Below are 10,000 nucleotides of genomic sequence, written 5' to 3'. Positions count from 1 at the left end.
GAATGGATAATCACATCTTCTAAATTCACAGCTGTATAGAGCCATGAGGCTAAGTTCCCTTTCCATCAGCCTTTAGAAGATAGCTGGAGTCCCATGAAGTCCAGCTGGAGAGCTCTGTGTACTGGAACAGGTCCTCAGGGGTTGAGAAGGCAGTTTTCCCTTTGACTTCTTTCATTAGGGGCATCTGCCAGTAACCTTTATCAGGTTCAGGGTGATCAGAAATATAGTCTTTCCTAGTCATTTGGTTAATTTGTTTTCTCTGTTTATAGGATAAGTATCTGGCTTCCAGACAGCATTCAGTGTTCTGAAGTCATTATATAAAACCTAATTATTTTGTCTGGTTGTGTCTGGCTTAGGAACCAAAACTATGTGATTATTCATTTTACTGATGGACTCCTTAATAACCCCTGAATAGAGCATTTTCTTTATTTTGTCATAGACTACCATCGTCTGGGATTCGGGGATACTGTAACATTTCAAATTGACCTTTTTCCACTGAGTTGGTCTCCAGTGTATTCGATTAAGTCAGTTTTATCATGCATTTCTGAGAAAAAGCATTTGTTCCAGAACAGGAACTTCTGGACTTCCTGTTTCTGGGGTTTGGACAGGCCATTGTCTAGCAAGACGTGTGGTATAAAAAATGGCCTCCTCTCCCTATGAGGTTTTCAGACTTAAGCAGCCAAAGTCATCATAGCTGACTACACTTCTCTCTGTGCTTCTCTCCAGAGCTTCACTACATTCACATGGTATATTTGTTCAAGGAGTGTCTTATCTATATATTTATTTGTTTATTTATTTATTTACTATTTGGTAACTAGGTAGGTGGACTGATCTGGAGACCCTTTTCAGCTGTGTGGGTGGGTCATGTTGGCTGGGAGAGGTCCCCCTGGCTGGGAGGGGGGGCCACTGGCCAGGAGATTTATTTTTTAATTTAAAAAAAGTTTTTTATTTTTTTGTTGAGAATTCTTCTTTAAGAAGAATGTCCTTTGAATTCAGTTGCACAGACATGACAGATGTGTACGAACTGTTTTCATTCTCTGCGTCTGTATAACCTGATGTTTATGTCTTTGTCTGCCACGTGCACAGAATTTGAATATGAGAAGATGTTTGAAATTCAGACCATGAACAAACATGTGAGAGGTAGGTGTTTGAGAGAGTGTGTGTGTGTGTGTGTGTGTGTGTGTGTGTGTGTGTGTGTGTATGTGTGTGTGTGTGTGTGTGTGTGTGTGTGTGTGTGTGTGTGTGTGTGTGTGTGTGAGTGAGAATACTACTGCAGAAGTGCAGTTAATGGAAATGTTAACCCATGCTCTGAAATTAATGCTGTTTTAGAATGTATAACGGAAGAATTCTATATAACCATTAAAACTTGGCTAATGTTTTGCAGAAGCATTTGTAGTACTTTTGAGTGTCAAAGAGCAGCAGATTGTGATCTGTAAGCCCTATCATGGCCAAGAGGTCTCGCAGGTGAGTAATGGAAATTGTGCCCTATTTGTTTATTACTGCCTTTGGGACAGAATGTAAGAGAATTGCTTGGTGCCCTCATACAGTTTAAGATGTGAAATGCTGATCTGTCCTTGGTGTTTGACTTGAGTACTTTGAAATAGGTTTATTCAGTTTTGGGGATCAGTGAGATGGGCTTATTTAGTTTAAGCGAGCTTGATCTGGGTGCATCTACACTTTTCCGGGGAAAGCTGTCATTCCGTAAAGGGATAGTTTTATGTTCTTTTATTATAATGTATTTATTTGGTGTTCTTAATTTCATTATTACAAGTTATAAAATTAAATTATAAGCAGTTAGCTCCAAACCTGTGAGCCAACCCTGACAATAACAGGTGTGCAGTACATTAGAGCGCATGTCTGTTTCTCCACTGAGCAGACCGACAGAAGCCACATTGTAGCTAGTAGCGAGTAGTGGGTTGCGAAAATTACCATTTTTGAAAGTGGGTGTCAGCCCATGGAACCACTGTGATAGAGTGTTTTTACATAGATGCAAAACTTTTAGAACGTAATACACAGTTGTTTTATAGGTTTTATAAAGTAGGATGTTTTACAGTTGTTATATATTTCTAATAAAGTAGGATTCAGTAGTGCAGCTACGGTGGGGCAAAGGGGAAAACAGCCCTGTGAGCAAAGTGTTTGGGAATGTGATCAGCCATCCAAGACCGATTCTGATTGCTTTTTGTGAATACCGACTTTGTATTTGCAGTCATTTCTGAGTGTTGTAGCATTCCTTGTGTGGTCTAAATTATATCAACTGCTCGCTACAAATGTAACAAGCAGTTTGTTACATTTTAAAAGAAAAACTGTTTCTTTCTTTCTTTTTTTTTATTACTAGAACCCAAACACTGTAGCACTTTATGCATCTATGAACTGTAACTTGCTACAAATGTTGCAAGCACTTTGCTTCTGTTTAAAAGAAAACAGTGTTTATTGTTTTTTTTACTAAAAAAAATTAGCACTGTAGCACTGTGCATGTGATATGAACTGTAGCAACTTGAAGAACTGAGGGGGGTGAATGTCTGTGGGACTGAAACAGCATGATAGTTGGACCAGCTAAATCCTCTGGCAGGCTTGCATTAGATTTTATCAGTTTATATTGGACTGCAATACAGTTTGGCAGCATGAAGTTGCTTCTTGAAAGTTTAAAATTAAATTTCCTTGAAAAGAACAAACTCAGATTGAAGTGAGTAAAAAAAATAGAGGTTTACAGAGATAGGCCTACAGACTAAGAAGAGAACACAGAAGTAAGCTGAGTTAAAAATTAAGGAAATCATTTGAGAGACTGTAAGCATTATTAGAATTTTAAGCCTTTTAAAGAGTTATCCTTAGCCTATTAGTCAGACTTTGTAATTCATGTGACTTAATTTCTGTTTGACCTCAAAGGGCTCCTTCACTTAGACAAAACTAGTTTTCAGCAGAGGGGACTAAGACCAGTACTTGGTCTTCAGCGTGGAGCTTTCTACTTGTAGCATTTCTGTTACAGATTTCTTGCTCAGTGGCTTATGCTGTTTCCATATGCTGTGTAGGTATGGGCATCACTATTTTTAACCTGCCTTGGACTCTAGTATAAGGCTGCAGTATATGCTTAAATGGAGTATTTTCCTCTTCCAACAACTCTTTGGTGATATCTAACAACTCCCTTGAGTCTCTGCTATGCAAAAGTTGAAAGGAACTAAACCCAACTGATGCTTCCAGCATCTCTCAGATGACAAACATAACGAATAGTATGAGATAGTCCCAATTCTTCCCATCCACCACAATGACCTTCCTAAACATAGATTTTAAAGTCCAATGGAAATGCTTCACTAGGCCATCCATGGGGAGGGGGAGGGGTAATATGCTGAAGTCATAAGTTGTCTTATTTTAAAACATTGGCACAAGTGGTGCACATAATTATAAACATAAATGGTGCAGCTTGATTTGGCAGTATATCATTTGGTGGGTCTATATTAGTTCACCAAAGTCTGACTTCAGCGAACACCTATTCAGCAACTGCACTTCAATGAAAATCATTTCAGTGATTTGCTAAATCTAACAAGGGCAAGTAAATACTTGTCATGCAACACAATGGACCAACACACAACCAAACTGAACCCACCCAAGTGAGGGGGTTTGCGGACCACCCCCCACATCCCCTTAACTATATACACCAACTCCAAGATCGCACTACAGTGGAGAAAAGGGCAAAGCTGAATAGTTGGCCAACTACTTCTTTTCCCTTGGTAAATTTAGTGAATCACTGATGTAATTTTCATTGAAGTGTGGTCGCTGAATGGGTGTTCGCTGAAGTTTGACTTCAGCAAACTAATGTAGACCCTCCTTTGCTATACCTAAAATGGAGAGCAATAGAACATGCTCCCTCACTATAGCTTTGGTGTTTGTCTTTTGAAGTAGGATATTAATAAAATCTGGCTAAAATCTTGGTCTTGTTTTTTTTCCTTATCAAAGTGCCCCCATCACGTGACTGTACACCAAACTGATGACTAAATTCCTGATACTTTTGGGTATCGACAGTAGATGTATTTCTTCATCTTTCTTATTTATTGGGAGGAGGGTGTGGTAATAAGGGTGTTGCCTTATACACAACACAAGGTGCAGGGTTTGAGTCTCACGAGGGATAATTGGCTAGGCTTAAAATGGCTTGCAAGGGCAGTTAGCCTAGTACTAATCTATGAACCTATATAGTAAGTAATTCTGTAATTCAGTGTATTGCTAGAAATTAGGGACATTTATATTAGGTTCTTCTCCCATCACCCTGGTTATGTTCTTTTTCTGGCTTTGCTGAAAGTCTCAACTTCCCACTGAACCTTCATAAAGTTCAGCTGACTCACTTGAAAGTCAACAAAAGATAGGATATTCTCTTGAGTAGCTTCTTATGAGGTGGAGGGTCCTGACTCTTCCCCTTTTAGACAGGATCCATGGTTTTAGTCTCCCACTGTTACTCTAGGAAAGCGTGTCCTTTCTGGCATTCAGAATAGCAATCGGTAACTTATTTCTCTTTTGAAGTTTCCAGAGATCTTCTCTGTGTAGGCTGGTAATCAGTGCTCCCTCTTCTCCTCACGCTTGTTCTGTCTCATAGTTCATAGCTCATAGTTAATTACTAGACTAGCTGGTCTAGTGGGCCATTTTATGTCAATTTCCCTTTCAAAGGTTAGAATCAAACCCTGTACCTCATGTCTGTGAGGTAGACACCTTAACCATTATACCAACCCCCATTTCTGTAGTATGTACTGAATCATCTCTGTCTTTTGTTTTCTTCTGAAGTTTCCTATTATTAAAGCTCCTGACGGGTTGTCTTAGAGCTCACAGAGTACTCAGTTAAAACATGTTTTTTACTAGTTTCACCTGTTATTTTAGTTTACTTCTGTGCTTCTGGTGCTGCAGTACTCCTTGTAGCAATAGTTCTGGACTTATAAAGCTGTCTTTTAAGACCTTGGCTGGCTATGCTGGGCCTGTGGGTCACTGTATTTTGAAAGGGATGGAAGGATAGTGCCTAGCAGGACAAATTTGTTGCCATCAGTCTGCTTACTCAGCCATTGTTGACAGGCATGGTCAGCTACTGGGCTGAAGTGCCAACACAAGTGTACTTCAGAGAGTAGAAGGAACACTTCATTTCTATGGCAGAATATCTCCTTTCTTGTTCCATTTTCTGCTAATACAGTACACAGAGTGCTTCACACCCTGAAGTTCTGGGGATAGCACTGTCCCCAAAACCTTCCCAAATCTACCTCTGGTTTTACCAAGTCAGGAGTCACTTACACGGTTTCAGAACACTGGATCCTTTTGAGTAAAGTATGTGTTTTATCTGCCTGAAGAAACCACTGAAGGTTGCCAGGAGCTTTAGCTATCAAGTCTTCAGTTCTGGGCAAGGGATAATTATCAACCTTTAAAATGTTACTCAGTTTTCTAATGTCACTACAAAATCTGAAGCTTCCATCAGGCTTAGAGACTGGCACATCTGGGCTGCTCCAATCACTCTGTGACTTTTCTGTCACACCTACTTTGAGCAGTTTTTTCTGTGTCTGTGACTCTGGTTCTGTGTAAGCACAACACAAATGTCACCCCAGGTGTATCTGTATTACATTTAATTCTTAGAACATTTGTTTATTTGTTAATAGAAATTCTCTCATTTTCTGCTTTTGTACTTTTAATAAGGATTCCTCTAGCTGCTCTTCAGATAGAAATTCTCTGTCCTCATGTGCACGAGTTTCACCTTGCAAGCAAATAACAGAACTGTTCACTACTTTCTTTTGTTTCAGCAGATTAATGCGATAGATTTTCTCCATCTTTCTCTTTCTTGCTTGTCTAACTTTGTAGCTCACTGCATGTAATTCTTTCAGTCACCTTAAATGGTCCTTGTTTTCTGTGCAAAGGACTAGTATTAACACCTGATCTCCTGGGTTAAATTCTCTAAGTCAAGCATTCATGTTATAGACTTGATGCATCTGTTGGGCTAAATCTTCTAAGCACAGCTTTTTTATTATAAACTCCTTGTTGCTTCTCCCTGGCTGCCTGCATGCACTCCTTTACTATAGACATAACTAGCTCTGATTTGTCTTGTAGAAATAGATCTCTACTACCTGTATAAGTCTCTTGAGTCCTCTCTTTTCATTTAGTGTTCCATCAAAATTTTGAATAGCATCTTCCTTTTTTCTCAGGTTTCTTTATCAATGGCAAGTAGTCCTCCCTGATGCCTGCCATACTAACGTTTAGATAGGGTAGACCAAGTTAAAGCGTGTGGCATTTCCCTATACCAGACATTAAATAGGGTGTAACAAGTGCTGTTAATGCTTACCATCTCCATCAGTAACTGTTTTTTAACATAGATTTCAGCATTTTATTGACTGCTCTAATAAACCAACAGTCTGTGGATGATAAATTGGCATTCTTAAATGCTTAGTCTTAAAGCATCAGCACAGCTGATGCAGTGCCTAAAACATAAAGGGCATACCTTGGTTATTAAGTAAGTATCTAGAGATACCAGCAATACAGAATAACAGAACCAGTTTTCTGGAAATAGCCTTAACACTGGCCTTCCATAGCCTCTCTTACAGCAAACAGAAAGTAGGATAACAGCTGTCCCCTGTTCTTCCCATGAGTGCAAATAACCTTTTGTAGCATAGATTTCAGTATTTTATTAAACCTGCCTACTAAACCATCAGCCTGCATATGGTAGACTGATGTCTTCAGCTATTTAACTTTAAAGCACTGCCATAACTTACACAGTACCCTTGATATAAAGGGACTGTCTTAGTAAGTATTTGTTAAGGATACCCACTATGGAGAATATCAGTACCTGTTCTTTGGTAGCATCTTTAAACATTAGTTTTATGTAACGGCACAGCTTCTGGACATTTTCTAGCATAGTCCCATTATCACTAGTATGTACTGATGTCCATTGCTACACATTCAAGCAGTACACCTGTGGTAAGCCTTGTCATCAGTGGACTTTTATACCCAGGATGGGATGTAGTTTTCTGTATTTTTCATTAAGATTAGCCAGTAAAAGCTAGATAGTTCTCTTGCCTTAGTTTTATCTATCTCCATGTGACCTCCCAACATGTCAGTATGGGCTAGATTCATTACTAGTGCCCTATAATGTCATCCTACTAGCAAATGATATAGATTTTCTTCTCCTCCCCTTCTTTACTTACTCTATATATATATATATATAAAAAAATGTTAAATTTAATATAGGGGTAAAAAATAGGTAATGGGAATATTTATTTTTATTTATTTTTTATTTTACATTTTTGACCGGGAATGTCTGACTGAGCCAGAGCCCTTTTTCAGCAGAGTCCCGGGGAGAAAAGCTCCCATAATACAATAAAAATAAGCTAAAAGTTATACAAACTGGTATAAAAGACCAAACACTATTTTAACATTAACAAAGCTAAAGTTAAAGTTATACATTCAAGCATAACTCTCAACTTGTTAGAGCAGGAAATCTGGACAAAGCCAGAAATAAAAGTGGGACAAAGGCCCAGAAATAGGGACAATTTTTAAATATTGCTCTTACAAACTTAGAAAGTTGATAGAATTACAGGCTTTGCATTCACATGAATTTTCTGAAGGATATGAAGTCTAAAACTCAATTGTCTGTCATTATTTTCTAATTTCAATCTTTAATGATTTGCCACTAATTTGCTAGAAAACCACAATTTTATGAAAAATGGACTAAAAATATAAGACAAAAATGTGGACATTCTGCAGAAATCTGTACAGTTGAGATTTATGCATTCAAGTTTGAATAAGAAAAAAACTTAAATATGGTAATTCTAGACTAGGCACAATCTGTTTGGACATTAAAAAGTCAAAAGAAAATCAACAACAGAGAGTAAGGCAATTCTTTAAAGAACTTAAACAGTGAAAATTTCAGTGAAGGAGAGGAGAGAGGAGGTGTATAGATAGTAGGAAGGAGGATGAAGGAAGGAGCAGGATAAAGGAAAGTGTAGAGATGAATAGAAGGCAGGAAGGAGTAGGAGAAGGGAGGAGGTAGAGGTAGGTAGATAAGAAGACAGTAGTCGGTGGTGGAAGGAAGTATGTTAGTTGAATGGTTGTAGTCAGTGAGGATGAGGGCAATGGCAGATCCATTGCTGTTTGTAATGTTCTTTTATGGCCAACTTAAATTGTTTGGGATTCTTTAGATTTCTGATTTCAAGAGGGAGCTCGTTCCAAGCTATAGAAGGGTAGTAGTGTATATGTTTTGACCTGATTTAGATTTGGGTTTATTAATATCTAATAGATCAAGGGATGAACTCCTGAGATTACTAGTTGGGGAGTAGTTAAGAGATTAGACAAAACAAGGCACGACAGAAGGCTGGCTGATACAAAATTGAATGTATGGTTTGGAGCGGTGTGAGCTAAAGTAGATAGGGTAGTTCTAGCCAGTTTAAATGTTTCAGGGACAGACAGTGGTGGGATTTATAGGTTTGTTGAGCTGCAAATCTAGCAATATTGTGATATGTTGACTCAAGCTTTGATAATAGAGAAGAGTTTAGATAAGTAAGGATTTGGGAGCAATATGTTAAGCATGGTAGAAAGTAATAGTCTGTAAGTCTGATTCTAACTTCATGGGAGAGAAATGTTTTGTTTCTATATAGGAGTCCTAGTTTTTGATGAGTTTTTTTGATTTAATTATTAATGTGATGGTTGAATTTCAGTTGGTTATCAGTGGTGACACCTAGGAGTTTTGTACTTGATTCTACTAGAATAGGGGTATTGTTTAGAGACATTATAGAAAAGGAAGTTTTGATACGGTTGGCTGTTTTTGGGAAAAAGAGTACTTTTGTTTTTTTTGGATTAAGGATGAGCTGATTGTTGGAAAGCCATGTCTCAACTGAATTAAAGAAAGATTGGGTGGCAGCTAGGAGTTCAGAGGGGGATTTAGCTATGGTTGTGACTCTGGAGTCATCAGCTTATTGGACAATGGAGGAATGTAGACAGTAGGAATGAAGTAAGTTGGTAAAGATATTAAAACGTAGTGGGTCGAGAATGGATCCTTGGGGAACACCCATTTTATTGGAAGAGGAGAGGACAGTGTAGAGTACCATCTGACAGATTGAAGTCTGTCAGTGAGGTAGCTAGAGAACCATGCTTCAGTGTCAGTAGAGATATTTAGTTCAGTTAGTTTCTTAAGTAGCAGAGAGTGTAAAATAGTATCAAAGGCCTTTGAGAGATCAAGGAATAAACAGGAGATACGTTTGTGATCATCTCTGGCTAAAGAGATAGTGTTAAGGAAGGAGGGAAGGGCAGTAGTAGTGCTATGTTTAGGCAGGTCTATATCAGAACATCAAAGTTTTAAAACTTTGAATTTTCTAATATCAACCCGTTTTAATCGAACGCTAAAAATAGCGAAGCTGCAGAACACTGAATTCTTTCCTAGGGAAAGAATTTGGTTGGCCAGTTCTGTGGCTTTGCTATTTTTAGTACTGTGGTGGAGATTTATGGGCCGGGGTCAGGTAAGTGTGTGATTGGGTGGTTGTTAGGATTAGGGCACGGGTTAGGTGAGTTAGGGTTAGTGCGCGGGTTAGGTGAATTAGGTTTAGGGGCAGGTTAAGTGAGTTAGGGTTAGGGCGCAGGTTAGGTGAGTGTGCGATAGTGACGGACCTTAGGGTTAGGGTTTGGGTTAAGGTAAGTGGATAGATAGTAGTGTATGTATAGTTTAGTGTAGGGTTAGTTTTTGCATTTTAAGTGTATGTGTGTGTATTGATGTTTTTTAGGTGTGCTTGTGTTGTGTGTATGTGTTCTGGAATAGCGAATTTTTTCCCAAGGAATGTTCGATATTATGTGGTTTAGATATTTTAGGTTTGATGAAATAGCGTTCTCTATTTTCATCTTTCGATAACATGATATAAATGCGTTTAGGCTTAATATAACCCCCTAAAACCTTGGTTATGTTCTTTCTTTCCCTTTTTAAATGATATTTCCATTGTGCTTTTTAATTTGAATTACCTTTATGTCCACTAATAATTTCTTCAGTAACTTGTCTTGAGGTAGA

This window comes from Protopterus annectens, chromosome 4.part1 (assembly GCF_019279795.1).
Source record: "Protopterus annectens isolate FY-2018-M chromosome 4.part1, PAN1.0, whole genome shotgun sequence".
Classification (NCBI taxonomy): domain Eukaryota; kingdom Metazoa; phylum Chordata; order Ceratodontiformes; family Protopteridae; genus Protopterus; species Protopterus annectens.
The sequence above is the reverse complement of the archived record's forward strand: the minus strand, read 5'-3'. Positions refer to the sequence as shown.